Source organism: Diabrotica virgifera, chromosome 9 (assembly GCF_917563875.1).
Source record: "Diabrotica virgifera virgifera chromosome 9, PGI_DIABVI_V3a".
In the NCBI taxonomy this organism is placed as follows: domain Eukaryota; kingdom Metazoa; phylum Arthropoda; class Insecta; order Coleoptera; family Chrysomelidae; genus Diabrotica; species Diabrotica virgifera.
The window spans coordinates 30,770,343-30,785,435 of NC_065451.1; the positions used below are offsets into that span (position 1 = coordinate 30,770,343).

Here is a 15,093-nt window from a genome sequence, read left to right on the forward strand (position 1 = left end):
GCAGATGACTCAAATTATCTGATTTGGGCCAAAACTGTTGAAGAGTTGCTCTTGAAAACAGGTGAAAATCTGGAGAGGGCTGAGAGATGGTTCGCTGGGAATAAATTATTGTTGAACTGTGACAAGACTGTCTTCATCTATTTTAGAACCATTCAGTCTCGAGGTCTGATCACGAATATGGTAAATATTCAATCAGACCACATAGAAACATCCAACTCTGTCAAATTCCTGGGTATCTACATTGACCAATATCTGCAGTGGGATGTACACCTATTGCAGTTATGTAAAAAACTGAACTCTGCATGCTACTCAATAAGAGTGCTTAAAGAGTACTTACAGCAGGATACTCTTCTTACTGTTTATTATGCTAACTTTTATTCTCAACTACGTTATGGAATCATGTTCTGGGGAAGTGCAGTGGCAACATCAGAGCTTCTTATCATTCAGAAAAAAGTAATACGGATTATTCTTGGGATGAAAATCAAAGACTCATGCAGGGGGAAATTTAAACTACTAAATATACTTACTTTTCCAGCCATCTACATTTATGAATGTTTAAAATTTCTTTTTAAGAACCCTTTATTATTTAACCATTACATCCCCAATCATACCCATCACACAAGAGCTCTAAACCTAACTATCCCTAGACACAGGCTTACTCTAACAGAACGAAGTCCACTATATGCCTGTATCAAATTTCACAACAAGTTACCATCAGCGTTAAAACAAGAGATTCAATTTGGAAGATTTAAAAGAGAGTTATTTAAATATCTGGTCATTGTAGAACCATATACTGTGGTGGAATACCTGGAGTATTAGTTGTTTTTTGTTTTTGTAACATGTAATGTCTAAATTTTTATTTTTAATTTTAATTTTAACTATGATAAAAATTGTTCTATGTACTTTAGATTTATACAATCTCTTTTCTTTTTACTTTTACATTTACTTGACGTTATTTGCTCAAATATGTAAAAATTTTATGCAAATAAAAATTATTCTATTCTATTCTATTCTATTCTATCAAATGATACTGTTGCCCGCCAAATTGGTGATATAGCTGAATATGTACTTCTTCTTCTTGTGCCACTCCTATGGGAGATTGGAAATCATCAAGGCTACCCTGACTTTGTTTACAGCTGACCTAAAAAGTTCATTAGTGGTGCAGCCAAACCACTCTCTCAAATTCCGCATCCACGACATTCTTCTACGGCCTGGATTCCGTTTTCCTTCTATTTTTCCTTGCATTATATTTTGAAGTAATGCGTATTTATGACCTCTCATCAGGTGACCCAAATACTCGAGTTTTCTTCGTTTTATCGTTAATAAAATTTCTGGGTCTCTTCCTATCCTTCGTATTACTTCAAGATTTGTGATTCTTTCAACCCAACTTATCTTCAGCATTCGACGGTAGCACCACATCTCGAAACTTTCAATATTTTTTATGTTGTTCTGTTTGAGAGTCCAGGCCTCTACACCGTATAATAGCGTGTTAAATACGTAGCCACTTAGCATTCTTAATCGTAGAGGGATGCTTATATCTCTGTTGCAGAAGAATTTTCTCATCTTTATGAAGGTGGCCCTGGCAATTTCGATACGTCTTTTTATTTCATTGTTTTGATCTCCAGTTTCGTTTATTAAAGTTCCCAAGTATTTATAACTTGATACTTTTTCAATTTGAATGCCGTTTATACTAATATGTGCTGGTTGTGTCATGATTTTACTGAAGACCATATACTTGGTTTTTTTGATATTAATGTTTATGCCATAATTGTTGCAAGCAATATTTATGTTTGTAAGTAATCGTTGTAATTCTTCTACTGTTCTTGCAACTAGTACAGTGTCGTCTGCGTATCGAATATTATTTACAACCTCTCCATTGATTACGATTCCTTCATTTGCTTGCAAAAGGGCTTCCTGACAGATGCTTTCACTATATACATTAAATAGCAGTGGTGACAAAATGCATCCCTGTCTTACTCCTCTACGTATTTCTATTGCTTTTGATATCTCGTTTTCTATTTTGATGTTAGCTTTCTGATTCCAATATAAGTTGAGAATTATTCGCAGATCTTTATTATCTATGTCTTTTCTTTCAAGAATGTCTCTTAGCCTATCGTGGCGTACTCTGTCAAACGCTTTTTCAAAATCGATAAAACATGCATGTACTTCTTGATTAACGTCTAGGCATCTTTGTGTAAGAACATTCAAACCGAAGAGAGCTTCTCGAGTACCTAGTCCTTTTCTGAACCCCATCTGTGTATTACTAATATCTGACTCCAACTTTTGATAAACTCGGTTGTGGATGATTTTTAGAAATATCTTTAGTAGATGGCTCATTAAAGATATTGTTCGATGTTCTGAACATTATTTTGCATTGGATTTCTTTGGCAGTGTAACGAATGTAGACAGCAGCCACTCTTGAGGTATAATACCAGTATTGTATACTGTGTTAAATAAGTGCAATATTATACCTATTGATTCATCATTCAAGAGCTTTAGTAATTCAGTAGGAACCTCATCGGGTCCATTTGCCTTTCCAGTTTTGGAATTTCTAAGTGCCATTTCTACTTCACATTTTAGGATTTCAGGTGCCGTTTCACCATTTACCTTGTCAATGTCATTTCTGTTGTCCTCAAACAATTCTCTTATGTATTCACTCCATCTATTAATTTTTTCTGTTAAGTCTACAATATTTCCGTCTTTGTCCTTAAGCAAACTTATTTGATGTCTTCTTTGGGTTCCTGTTCTTTTACTTTTTTATGTATATTGAATGTGTCATACTTTCTTTCATAGTCTTCCATTTCTACACATTGTTCTGTAATCCATGATTCTTTGGCCTTCTTTATTATTTGCTTTATGTTCTTATCAACCTCTCTGTATTTTTCTGAATTACTCTTCAATTTGCGTCTTTCATCCATTAGTTCTAGTATGTCTGGTGTCATCCACACCTTATGTTTCTTTGGAGATTTGGTTAGGTGTTTCTTTCCCGTAGTTCTTATTATAGTGTTTATATACTTCAGTTTTTCATCTATGTTGTCTGTTCTGCGGATTTGGTTTTCTGCTACACTAAGGTCGGTGTTGATTTCTTCGCGCACTGTTTGTCGTCGGTGTTCACTTTTAAGCTGACTTAAGTCTAACGTTGGGATGAAGGTTTTTCTCATTTTCTTTGGTCTAGCTTCTAACACAAATACTACTGGATTATGATCCGAACCGATATCAGTTCCAGGGTAAGTTTTAGTAGATTTCACGGCATTACGGTATCTTTTTGTCACCATTATGTAATCTATTTGGTTTCTGATTACTTTTTCTTGTGTGTGTTGAGGTGACGTCCACGTATAGAGTCTCCTTGGGGGTAATTTAAAGAATGTATTAGTTATTATTAAATCTTCGCTTTGACAAAACTGAACTAAACGATCACCCCTTTCATTTCTATTACCTAAGCCGTATTTACCGACATTTTCTCCAACTTTACCCTGACCTACCTTGGCGTTCAGATCGCCCATTACTATGTTAATGTGTTGTCTCTTTGTTGTTCTCATCACCTCTTCTAAGTTATTATAGAATTGTTCTATTTCCTCTTCGTCTTTGTCTGCTACATATGTACAGGATCAGCTAATCAGGAAGTTGCGTGAAAAGCCGTTTTCGATTCAGCTTGATGAGGCAACATTAGCAATAAATATGTCCATTTTATTGCCTACGTTCGATTTTGTGATGGCAGATCAGTAGCAGAACTACTTTTCTGCAAACCAATAGAATTGATTGCAAAGTTGCTTGCATTATTTGCTATGTTAACTGATTATATAAATGAAGCAAAAATAGAGACACTGTATGATCAACAGAGAATCTCTGGCTTGAATATTGTGCTAACTACGGTTGTAACAATAGTTAATTATCTACATAAAAATGAGACCTTTGAAAACTAGAATCTTTTCTGTAGGTACTTTGCAAAGACATGGATGCGGTACATTCAGCATTATTTTATTATGAGGCAAGCTGGTTATTACGTGGGAAATTTTTACGTGTTTTGAATTAAGACATGGAATCGCCATTTTTCTAGAAGAAGAAAAGAGGCCGCAAACCAAGATGTTTTACGATGGTTTATTTTTGATGAAATTGAGTTACTTGGTTGATATATTCGAGAAACTAAATATTTTGAACTTACAACTTCAAGGGTATAATACACATATATTTGATACGAATGACAAAATTAACGCTTTCTGTAGAAAATTGAAATTGTGGAGCGGAAATTTAAAGCAAAAAACCTAGAAATATTTGAAAATGAGGATGAATGTTTTCAAACTTACCAGGTTGAAGAACAACATGTGAAAGTTGTTTTTGTAACCATTGAAAATCATTTAGCAATGCTGACAAAAAATTTTAAAAGATACTTTTTTGCCGACGACCAATTAATACTTACATAATAGTTATGAGTGGGTCGGGAATCCGTTTCAAATTACACCCGAAGAGCTCTCTACTGCAAAAGAAGAAACCTTCATAGACTTCACAGCAAATGCCGAAATCAAGAAACAGTTTAATATTAGATCCCTCTTTGAATTTTGGGCAGGGGTAAATGATGAGTTTTCTGTACTGAAAACCAGAGCGTTTCGTATACTATTACCGTTTTCACCATCCTACCTTTGCGAAACAGGATTTTCCGCGATGGCTGCTTTAAAGACCAAATATAAATCGCAGCTAAATATAGAGAAAGGACTGAGAGCGTCTATTTCTAATATTACACCCTGTTTTGATAAGCTTTGTTCTGCAAAACAGGCCCAAGGGAGTCACTAATTTACATTAAATTAGTTGATTTAGTATTTAGTGCTCATAACTATGTATAGCTCCTTGTTCATGGGTATTTTATTTTTTTGTTTGTCAGAATTTTGTTTTGCTTTGATTTTAGTAAATTAGTCAATTTTTTAGGTGTTTTTTTTTATATTTTCACGCCCCTCATTGCTAAAAGCGCGCCCCCCTAGGGGGGCGCGCCCCACAGGTTGAGAATCACTGCCTTAGTGACCACTTAACCCTTTTGCTGAGGAAGACTCGAAAGACATCATTCACTTAAGACTGACGATATACTAAAGTAAGCTATGTACCTACCTATACCTATGGCATCGAAAGACCTGTAACTTAAGAAACGAATGACGTCTTTCGACGTCATCTTCAACGAAAGAGTTAAGGGTTAGAGGTTGAAGAGGAATATTTTGTGTTATTCAGTGAGATAATAGGAGCTTAGGTAAATTAACTACATACTCTTTATTTACTTACCATCATCTTGTTTGATTTCAGCTTTTATAGAACATATATTACCGTCTAAATAATCAAATGTATCATTTGTACTTTCCCTGATAGGTTCATCCTTAATTTCGATTTTACAGGTGTTCTCTAGAACTTCATCTACTTCATTATATATTTCTCTTTTGCAAGTCGTTTCACCAACTTCTTCTTTTACTTCACTTTGATTAAACATGATTTTTAGTTTTAGTAATATATAATACGTCTATTTTGATTTTGTATTAGGAAAAATATCAAAAAATAACATTAATAACATAACATATAACCATAACCTCAAAAAATCACGTAGCGTAGTCGTTAGTCGTAGTACCATAGCCACCTTTACTTAACAAGCCATGAAGTTGAATCTTGGCAACATCTAATGGTAGACCGGTTAAGTTCAGTAGACCGGGTCACGGTCAGTTCTCATTTGTTTGTATACAACAATATTCACCATATTTACAGAGAAACTGAAAAATTTTACAATATTTCGTGCTACAAATTATAAAGAGCTTTAAAAGGTATATAATTAAGATGACTCTAGTTTAAACAGCTTGTTTTTTGCAGTAAAGGAGATTAAGGAGAGACAACTGGAGCAGATTACTATGATTATTTGCAAAGGGATTTTTTGTGCTTAGCAACGGATTCAGTAAAATTTATTCATTATTAATATCACCGTTGTTCAACATTTGAATTTATTATTAACAATCCCAATATTAAAAAATTATTTTTGCAAAACAATTATTTTTACCTGATGTATTATGATCTTTGGTAATGAAAAGTTTACAACAGCATGAAGTATTTCACTTAAATTTTGAATTTTAGTGTGAAGGTGGGGAAAATGCCTTCAAAGTTTATTCTGCTGTTATAAGAATTGTATGTAATATTGTTTTAAATAATTATACAAAATTGCAGCCATCAAAGTAATGAATCTTCAAAAAAGTATAAAAAGAAAAATAACGATAAGGGCGGTAACAATAAAGAAAGTTATCTACTCTAGACCCCAACAATATACGTTAAACATCGTGAGCAATTGTTTTTGTAGTTATTTCTAACGATATTTTGTATATAATTTAAAATAAGATATAAGTTATTTAAAATAAAGTATTTTACACATATTCTTGTCATTGTTTGTTTTTTTTTGTATAATAAACGTTACTTACAAGGAATTACTTTTAATTTAATTTTGTAAAAGCTTCTAATTAATATATTTTCCTGTTCGACTGAAAAAATACTATAAATTTTACTTGAATTTGTACTTTAAAATTGTGGTTTCGAAGCAGGTAGTCCGAAAGTCAGACTACCGACGTCATCAATTGCGACGTTGCCTTTTTCTCTTCATGGCTTGTAAAGGTGGAGTACCGCCAGTTCAGGGTGGCCAACCAAAAGTATTGACAGATCGATTACGATTGGTGTCTCCATCGAATACATAGGGCATTTCAAGACTGTGACGTTTATGTCATCGCTGAGAGGCAATTGATAAGGTTCAGTTGCACCAAGCTGGGGTCATGATACTATAAATAAAGAGATAGTATTTTCCCGTAGCGCAAATACGTCCGAGCTCACGCATTGATGATGTAACTGGAGACCGGAAGTTGAAATTGAATTCTTGTTAAAGTTAAATGGGATTTGTATGCATTATGTGATGAAATTACATAATGCATAATTACATAATTACAAAAACTTAATAAGACCGGTACTCACATACGGCTCAGAAACCTGGACACTCACTAAAAGAGAGGAAACATTGCTAGCCACCTTTGAAAGAAAAATCTTGCGACATATATAAGGGCACAAAAGAAAATGGAATTTGGCGAAGAAGGTACAACTTTGAACTATACGAAATATACAAGGATCCGGATATCATAACATTCATTAAAATAGGACGGCTGCGTTGGATGGGACATGTAGAAAGAATGGAAGAAGGCGAAATACCAAAAAAATATTCAAACAGATGCCAGTAGGAAAAAGAACAAGAGGAAGACCGAAGCTGAGATATTTAGAACAAATAGAAAATGATATAAAAACCTTAAAAATAAAAAACTGGAGAAAAAAAGCACGAAACAGATCAGAGTGGAGAAGAATCCTGGAACAGGCCAAGACCCAGAAAGGGCTGTCGAGCCAATGATGATGATGATGTGATGAAATTATTTAATTAACAAAATAAAATTAAACTTCAACGTATTCGAAGAAAATTTAGTGTCGAGATTCCAGTCAAAATAACTGTCAAAGATCAAATATTAAATACAACCGCGAACAATTCAAAGTAATCGGACATTACGAATGATTACGAACCATTATGAACTTGCCGGTCTCCAGTTACGTCACGACTTCCTGATGTGCAATATATTATCTTGTTATTTATAGTATCATGGCTGGGGTAACACCAATACACCTGCAGGTAAAAGAGAGAGCCAAAACATACGGCAAGACAAACGAGGAGAATACAGAAGAAAGGAGAGAAACCATTACAAAGTGGCATGGACAAAGACTCTGATCCCTGACGTGGAGGAGTGGGTGAAGTCATGATACTATAAATAAAGAGATAGTATTTCCCCTTAGCTCAAATACGTCCCAGTTCGCGCATTGATTACGTAACTGGAGACCGGAAGTTGAATTTGAATTCTTGTTAAAGTTAAATGGGATTTGTATGCATTATGTGATGAAATTATTCAATTAGCAAAATAACATTAAACTTCAATGTATTCGAAAAGAATTTAGTGTCCAGATTCCAGTCAAAATAACTGTCAAAGATAAAATATAAAATACAACCGCGAACAATTCAAAGAAATCGGACATAACGAATGATTACGAACCATTACGAACTTGCCGGTCTCCAGTTACGTCACGACTTCCGGATGTGCAATATATTATCTTGTTATTTATAGTATCATGGGTGAAGTGCAAATATAAAAATACGAACTACTTCTTCACGCAATTCCTTACAGGACACGGATCGTTTAGAGCATACCTTAAGAGGATATAGGCAAGGCAATAGATGATAGTTGAGTAGATTGCGGAGTAAGCGACACAGCAGAACATTGCGTGTTTGAATGTAGAAAGTTTAATGAAGAAAGAGCGGAGCTATATGCAAAAGTAGGCATCTTAGGAGCAAACAATTTTATGGCCATAGTGACAAGAGGGGAGAGGGAGTTTAAAGAAGTGATAGAGGCTGTGACAAAAATCATTAAAAGAAAAGAGATCATAGAAAGAGAGAGACAACAGGGGTAAACAAAAGCAAATAAGCAACAGAGAGAAAAAGAAAAATAGCAGAGAAAGGGAGGCTGCCCGTGCGAGAGAACGGTCTGGAAAGACGTGCCACGCGCGCAAACCGAGAGTGGGATAAGTTGGTACGCATTGTTTGTAACACGGATGCATCCGGAGGCAAGGCCCCCAGAGGGGGAACTGCGTTCGGATGTGATGTACTCCGTTTACTCTGAATCCAACACACGCCAGGTACGATTCGCTTGGTACGGTCTTTAGAAGATTCCCACTCTCACAAAAAAAAAGTTGCACCAACAAATAAACGATTGATTTGGATTGCCCGTTTATTTTAAAATTTAATTGTGAAAAACTGTCAAATTAAAAATATAAATTTTAACGGTGCTCCCAAAAATATCAAATTTTAATCTTTTTCGAAAGAATACATTTGATGGTAAAAATTTAATATTTTCCGGAGAATCGTTAAAATTTCTGTTTTTAATTGACAATTTTTATATTTTAAAATAAACGGGCAATCCAAATCAAAATATCAATCGTTTATTTGTTGGTGCAACTGGACATAAGAGTATTCACAGAGACAGCCAGGGACTAGTCGACAAGTGGAGCATGCCATGACTAAAAGTCCGCGACTGGGACCGCAAACGAACATATTTTATTTGTTAATATTTTTTGACATTGTGTTTCTTAAATTTGTTACCTCTTTCATAGTTTGGGTCTTACGAGGTAGGTACATTTCGCAGAATTTTCTAATGGTTCGTAAATAATCTTTCTCTTTTACTTCTTGAAGATGGTTAATTCCTCTGGTTAATTTCCTGGAAGGTAGATTGTTAACTACCCCTTCATCTTTTAGGTAGTCTTGAACCGGATGGGTTGTTTTCTAGGGAAATTTTTGGAAGTCTATTCTGATCCGTTCGTCTTATACGGCTGTACCACATCAACTTGCGCTGCCTTCCCATTTTACAATTTTTTGAATTTTGCATTACTCTCTAATGTTTGTATTTCTCACCCTGTCTCTTCTTGTTTTCCGCACTATTGTTCTTAAGGTTTTCATTTCGGTGACCCTTAGCATCTATCTCGTTTTGTTGGTGTCTTCGCGCACTTCTATGCCATATGTCATGATCGGTCCTATGCAAGTATTGTAGATTCTAATTTTACTATGTGTGCGCATATACGGATTTGACCAGACTATCTCCCGCAGACATCCTAACAATGCAGATGCTTTATTGATCTGCCTCCTCAGGTCCTTTACTGGGTCGTGGTAGCTTGATATGGTTTACTGTAAAGAGACCGAACTCATTAGACCGAAAAGCACTTTACCGAAACCTCACTAGACCGAAAAGCAGTTATTTTTACTTGTCGCAGTAAAGGAGATAAGATTAATGTAATTACAACTAAATGTTATTTGTTATTTGGATGGTTATTATAAACAGTTAAAATCGTGTTAACGTCACTCTACCCTTAATTTATTTTTACCTTCACTAATTTGTTTAACGCATGAAATTTTTTTCATATCAGACTGCGTACATAGTAACAATTTACACAGTCTATATATAAAGTCTATACAGTGAGCACGTAAAGGTTGGAATAAATTCATTTTCTCGAGAATGAATGACCTGGGAAAAAAATCCCAAAACAGGTCAATTTCTAATTTGAAATTACGACTTTTTGGCATATATATATATATATATATATATATATATATATATATAAAACAAGGCCGAAATATTGGGGTAGCAGCAATCTCAAAGAAAACTCTTTATAATAGTTCCAAGCTTTCGAAAATGTTTATTTTCATCATCAGGGAAAATTATTTGAGGATGTTGAGCCTAGTTGTTAAACACTGACATATAAAACGAAATTTTGTCTTGGTACAAATCGTAAATAAAAATTAAAATTAAAAACTATATATAAAAAATTGTTCTAAAAATCGAGTATAAATTGAAAAATGGTAAAATATTTTAAAAAATGATGTATGTCAAATGGCATTTTTGAAAATGTCTAACAAATGTTATATCGATTTTTATTAAATTTTGTTTGAATTCATACGGAAACGTTACCACCACTGAACCAATTATAATTATTTAATAAATGTTTTTTAAATTTTGAAATAGGAAAATTCCGAAATGAGAATAAAACAGTTTTAATCAATGCAAAGTTTTTTTAATAGTAGATGTCTTTTTTATTATGTGATTTATATTGAAAAAATCTATAAATTATATATTAAATGAAAGAAGAATTTGAATTATTAAATTTAAATTGGTTATTTTTATCTAAAGTGAGTAAATAAGAATAAATTTCACTGAGATGTCTTACATCTGATTTTTTGTTTATTGAATTTTCTTCTTGAAAGATAAAAGCCATTTCCAAAAAGAGTCTTTTGTTATATGAGTTCTCAGAAGCTAGTACTTTAGTATATTGATAATCCATTGTATGACCCTCTTTGGAAACGTGTTCTGCTAAAGCACAACGTTCAGGATGTAGTCTAGAATCACTTTTATGTGATATTATTCGAGATGATAAAGTTCTCGAGGTGATACCTATATAGTTCATATTACAACTATGACAAGGTATACTATAAACTACATTGGAACAAGATAATGCAGGAGTTTTATCTTTCAGTCTAGTAAAAATTGAGTTTATAGATAATGTGATACTATTAGCTATTTTTATGCCACTAATTTGATTAAAGATTCTGCATAGCTTTGGTGTGATGTTCTTAATGTAAGGGACTGAAAAATATTTAAAGTTAATGGGTTCCTGGTTTTCTGTAACATTAGTAAGATTATTTAAATTTTGGTTGTTAATACTATTATTATTTGTGTATGAGATGTCAGATGTGTTAAAAAGTAATTTCTTTATAAGGGCTTTTGGATAGGAATTGTCAGTGAATATATTAAATAATATTTTTAGATTTGTATTATGAAATGAGCTGTCTGATATTTTTAAAACCCTTGATTTCATTTGTTTTATTAAATTAACTTTTTGAGAAAATTTATGGTACGACCAATAATTCATATACCTACCTGAGCTTATTGGTTTTTGGTACCAGTCAATCATTAAGGTGTTTGTAGTAGTATTACGAATAAATTTAGTATCTAAGAAGGGTAGAGTACCATTTTCATCTTCTCTTTCTAAGGTAAATTGAATGTAAGGATCATAACTGTTGAAGATGAATAAGATTTCATCCAAGGCATTGGAAGGTAGGCTAAGTATTATGTCATCAACATATTTCTTAATAAAACAAAGGTCAAAAGGTAGTACTGGTATTACTACGTCTAACAAATCGTCCATCACATAACATGCAATAATAGGTGAAATTGTCGCTCCCATAGGAGTACCAAATTTTTGTGAATAATATTGATTATTAAAAGAAAAATATGTGTTATTAAATAAAAAGCTAATTAAATTTAAGAAGGTGTCTTTCTCAATGTTACAGAAGTTACGAATAGAAGACCATTTTTTATTAATAGCTCTTAGAGCTGCATCTAAGTAAACATTACTAAAAAGGGACACGACATCTAAGCTTGCAATAACATAATTAGGTGGAAGTTTAAGGTTATTGAATTTGTTAGTAACTTCAAAAGAATCTTTTACGTAGTAATCATTATTAGTGTCATAAGCTTTAGTCAATATATCAGTTAAAAAAGAAGCCAAAAACTATGTAGGAGCATTAATACAAGCTACTATAGGACGTACTGATAGTGTAGGTTTATGTATTTTAGGGAGAGCATAAAATTTTGGTGAAATACCACTATAACACATAAGTTTCTTTTTTGTATTAGGATCTATTTGGTTTGTATCTACTAGTGATTTTATTAATTTATTACATTTCTGTTGAATAGAAGAAGTTGGGTCCTTTGGTAAAATAGAATAGGCCCCTCTATTATTTAGTATATTTGAAGATAATTCTAAATATTGTTCTTTATATAAAATTACTGTTACATTACCTTTATCAGATTTTGTAACAACAATATTAGGATTATTTTTTAGAAAAGATTTAGTTTTAACTAGTAGTTTATGGTAAAAGACAGATGTGTTACTTTGGTACCATTAGTGTATTATTATACACTAATAATGATTACTACGTAAAAGATTCTTTTGAAGTTACTAACAAATTCAATAACCTTAAACTTCCACCTAATTATGTTATTGCAAGCTTAGATGTCGTGTCCCTTTTTAGTAATGTTTACTTAGATGCAGCTCTAAGAGCTATTAATAAAAAATGGTCTTCTATTCGTAACTTCTGTAACATTGAGAAAGACACCTTCTTAAATTTAATTAGCTTTTTATTTAATAACACATATTTTTCTTTTAATAATCAATATTATTCACAAAAATTTGGTACTCCTATGGGAGCGACAATTTCACCTATTATTGCATGTTATGTGATGGACGATTTGTTAGACGTAGTAATACCAGTACTACCTTTTGACCTTTGTTTTATTAAGAAATATGTTGATGACATAATACTTAGCCTACCTTCCAATGCCTTGGATGAAATCTTATTCATCTTCAACAGTTATGATCCTTACATTCAATTTACCTTAGAAAGAGAAGATGAAAATGGTACTCTACCCTTCTTAGATACTAAATTTATTCGTAATACTACTACAAACACCTTAATGATTGACTGGTACCAAAAACCAATAAGCTCAGGTAGGTATATGAATTATTGGTCGTACCATAAATTTTCTCAAAAAGTTAATTTAATAAAACAAATGAAATCAAGGGTTTTAAAAATATCAGACAGCTCATTTCATAATACAAATCTAAAAATATTATTTAATATATTCACTGACAATTCCTATCCAAAAGCCCTTATAAAGAAATTACTTTTTAACACATCTGACATCTCATACACAAATAATAATAGTATTAACAACCAAAATTTAAATAATCTTACTAATGTTACAGAAAACCAGGAACCCATTAACTTTAAATATTTTTCAGTCCCTTACATTAAGAACATCACACCAAAGCTATGCAGAATCTTTAATCAAATTAGTGGCATAAAAATAGCTAATAGTATCACATTATCTATAAACTCAATTTTTACTAGACTGAAAGATAAAACTCCTGCATTATCTTGTTCCAATGTAGTTTATAGTATACCTTGTCATAGTTGTAATATGAACTATATAGGTATCACCTCGAGAACTTTATCATCTCGAATAATATCACATAAAAGTGATTCTAGACTACATCCTGAACGTTGTGCTTTAGCAGAACACGTTTCCAAAGAGGGTCATACAATGGATTATCAATATACTAAAGTACTAGCTTCTGAGAACTCATATAACAAAAGACTCTTTTTGGAAATGGCTTTTATCTTTCAAGAAGAAAATTCAATAAACAAAAAATCAGATGTAAGACATCTCAGTGAAATTTATTCTTATTTACTCACTTTAGATAAAAATAACCAATTTAAATTTAATAATTCAAATTCTTCTTTCATTTAATATATAATTTATAGATTTTTTCAATATAAATCACATAATAAAAAAGACATCTACTATTAAAAAAACTTTGCATTGATTAAAACTGTTTTATTCTCATTTCGGAATTTTCCTATTTCAAAATTTAAAAAACATTTATTAAATAATTATAATTGGTTCAGTGGTGGTAACGTTTCCGTATGAATTCAAACAAAATTTAATAAAAATCGATATAACATTTGTTAGACATTTTCAAAAATGCCATTTGACATACATCATTTTTTAAAATATTTTACCATTTTTCAATTTATACTCGATTTTTAGAACAATTTTTTATATATAGTTTTTAATTTTAATTTTTATTTACGATTTGTACCAAGACAAAATTTCGTTTTATATGTCAGTGTTTAACAACTAGGCTCAACATCCTCAAATAATTTTCCCTGATGATGAAAATAAACATTTTCGAAAGCTTGGAACTATTATAAAGAGTTTTCTTTGAGATTGCTGCTACCCCAATATTTCGGCCTTGTTTCCTAACTGTTCAGCAAATATTATATACCTGTTATATATATATATATATATATATATATATATATATATATATATATATATATATATATATATATAAAGTAATTAGGTAATATTGACTGATACTATGTATTTCATTGTATTTATAATATACTCATTTCAGCTTACCCTGAAGAAGCAAATATATTTTGCGAAAGCTAGGTAATAACACAGAGTTTTACTTATCCTGCCCCTAAAAAATAAATGACTGCAACCCCAAAACAAAACTATAATCTATATATATATATATATATATATATATATATATATATATATATATATATATATATATATGTCTTCATATCAAGGCGAGATCCGTTTGTATCATAAGCTATAAAAGATGAGATCCGTTTTGCAAGGCGAGATCCGATTTTGGATCTCACCTTGTATTCACGTGTATATAGTGACATCTCGATGTAACAATGGTTGGGGTACAAGGAAATCGATTTTTGTCTGGACCTCATTCTGCACCCCTTTTGGTGAATTTTATATTGCAGTGGTTCCACTAAATCCGCTGTAGAGGGCAGCGCGCGCGATCCGTTGTGTATATGCTAATATATATTTTGCAGACAATCCGAGATCCGGTAAATTTGGA

At 32.2% G+C, this 15,093-nt stretch overlaps 1 protein-coding gene across 1 annotated transcript in view; it reads right to left on the reverse strand.

Moving 5' to 3' along the window:
• The window catches only part of LOC126892632 (gastrula zinc finger protein xLCGF3.1-like), a 52,868-nt gene extending 47,475 nt beyond the window's left edge, over positions 1-5,393 (reverse strand). Inside the window, exons 1-2 of the mRNA XM_050662267.1 lie at positions 5,266-5,393; positions 4,418-4,474 (exon numbers count right to left, since the gene is read on the reverse strand). The gene's annotated coding sequence lies outside the window, so the exon portion shown is untranslated. The remainder of the gene's footprint in view (positions 1-4,417; positions 4,475-5,265) is intronic.
• Positions 5,394-15,093: the final 9,700 nt, after the last annotated feature.